The sequence below is a fragment of the Mesoplodon densirostris genome, chromosome 15 (assembly GCF_025265405.1).
Source record: "Mesoplodon densirostris isolate mMesDen1 chromosome 15, mMesDen1 primary haplotype, whole genome shotgun sequence".
Taxonomy (NCBI): Eukaryota; Metazoa; Chordata; class Mammalia; order Artiodactyla; family Ziphiidae; genus Mesoplodon; species Mesoplodon densirostris.
The window spans coordinates 5,493,521-5,496,071 of NC_082675.1; the positions used below are offsets into that span (position 1 = coordinate 5,493,521).

At 47.1% G+C, this 2,551-nt stretch overlaps 1 pseudogene; it reads right to left on the reverse strand.

Moving 5' to 3' along the window:
* Window positions 1–509: 509 nt before the first annotated feature.
* LOC132503321 (U6atac minor spliceosomal RNA) lies at window positions 510–620 on the reverse strand (annotated as a pseudogene).
* Between the last annotated feature and the right edge of the window lie 1,931 nt (window positions 621–2,551).

The window sequence follows — 2,551 nt, forward strand, 5'->3', positions numbered from 1 at the left end:
ATTCTTTATTTACGTGCTCCTTTATTGAAACACTTCCCTTTCTAGTTTTTAACTAACTGGGCATTGCATGGCACCACTGTTGATGTCATCTTTCATGTCGTGATGGTGGTGGCCATCAGCACACCACCTCACAGACTGGGCAGTCCTCAGGGTCTCCTGATGGTTCCAAGAGAATTCTCTAACCAAAGACTGGTGCTGCATCTGTCGAGCAATGGTGACAATCCCGTCAAAGTGATACTCCCACTTAATGTTTTTCTGCTGCTTTCTGTCTCTTGGCCGTTCCTTGAGGACTTTGATGATCAGCGCAGAGGCAAAACGTACTACCTCAGTCTGAGCCTGTTGGTTCTGAATGGTCAGTTTCACTGTCATCCTCAGACGCTTCCAGTCACTGGTTGCCTTGGCGATGTCATCACCAACCTTTTTTGGAGACAGACCTAGGGGGCAGATCTCAGGGGTCAGGGCAGATGTGGCCCTGAATTCCACCAGTGTACCTCAGGCACACAACTTTGAGAAACCGTGGGTAGGTGGCTGTACTTTAACCATATCTGTGTTGTCAGGCCTGAGGGCCTCTTCTATCCTAGTCTAGGGGAGAGCTAACCTTCTCTCCGTTCACACAACACCCCTCCTCTGTCTCTCTTTTTCTTTGGCTGTGCAGTGTGGCCTGTGGGATCTTAGTTCCCTGACCAGGGATTGAACCCAGGACCTCAGCAGTGAGAGGCAGAGTCCTAACCACTAGACTGCCAGGGAATTCCCCACACCCTCTCTTTCTCTTAATCTAGAAAAACCCTGTGTCTTTTGTATTTCCTAGGACACTGACTGAAGAACCACGCCAGCCGATTTAACTGATGTCTCCCATTCTGGATTTGTCTGATTGTTTCCTCATATGTGTGTGCCATTTTGAAACATATAGATAATAGAACACATTTATTGTCTCCCAATTTGCACTCCACCTGTCTGTCCCTTCATCTTTCCGTCTCAGCTAATATCTCCTCCGTGTCTTCCTGTTCCAGCCAAAGCCTTACCCTCTCTTTCTTTCATCCATCCGGTCCAATTCATCAGCAAATCCCATCCACTCAGCCTCTAAAACATAGCCAGACTCTTGCGGCTCTTCCTCCAGGCCAACACCCTGATCCGAGGCACCCATTTCTTTCATCTTAACCCCCCAACGGGTCTCTGCTCCCACTTGGGCCCTGGATGATCCACCCTCCTCCAAGTAGTGTGGGATGTGCAGATTTCCAGAAAGCTGATGGCTTGAGCCTATGTCCCTCATTCCTCATTTCTGACTCTCTCTTTGGGCAAATACAACAATCAGGAGGGTGTGAAGGCCATGGGGAGGGGGATGAGGCCCAGGGGACCCCCAGAAGGTGACAGTGTGTCAGCACGTGGACCTCCGGCCCTCGTGTCCAGGTCTTCCTGCTTGCTGGTTTGCCATCCCAGTTAGTTATTGGAAACAAGAAGCCCTCCCCTGCTTAAAAATCCCCAAAGACCAGCTGTCCTATCTCTTGGCCTCATTGCTGCTGTTCTGCTCCCATTCATTCTCCCTTAGCTGCGCGGTTTTCTTTACGGCTTAGGAACAGCCCGGGGCTTTTCCTGCTTCAGAGCCTTTGCACTCAGCTCTGCCTGGAACGCCCTCCCCTAGATCCTCCCATCAGAGGACCCACCTCCTCTCTCAGGTCTCAACTCCAACCTCCCTTCCATGACCACCATTTTAAACTAGTCCACTGGCTCTCAACTAGTCTCATCCCATGATCCACTCCTAGGTCCTTCATACGGCTTCTCAGTATCTGGAATTTTCTGACTGGTTGGATATTTGTCTACTGTTAGTTCCCCTACCTGTTAGCGTACTGATAATTCATTCCTCATCATGCATGGCACTCACTTCAATCCGAAACTTCTTCGTTGTCCTTTTTTTTTTTTTTTTTTAATTTTTTTTGGCTGCTCTGCCTGGCATGTGGGATCTTAGTTCCCCAACCAGGGATCGAACCTGTGCCCCTTGCACTGGAAGCTCAGAGTCTTAACCACTGGACTGCCAGGGAAGTCCCAGTCCGAAACTTCTTAACGACTCTGAGACCAAGGCACGGTGAACGTCCAGATTTTATTGATGCAGAAACTGAGGCACAGAGAGGTACAGGGAAGGCACCAGGCAGTCTGGTCCCAGTTCCAGACTCTTTTTTTTTTTTAATGTTATAGAATATATATTTGTATAGATTTTTATTTATTTATTTTTATTTTTATTTTTTTAATACAATTTTAAAGGTTACTTCCCATTTACAGTTATTACAAAGTATTGGCTCTATTCCCTGCATTGTACAGTACATCCCTGAGCCTACCTTACACCCGATAGTTTGTACCTCCCACGCCCTCACTCCTAAAGTGCCCCTCCCTCCCCTCCCTACTGATAACCACTAGTTTGTTCTCTGTATCTGTGAGTGCGCTTCTTTTTTATGATATTCACTAGTTTGTTGTATTTTTTAGATACCACATTTAAGTGATATCATACAGTATTTGCCTTTTTCTATCTGACTTATTTCACTTAGCATAATGACTTCCA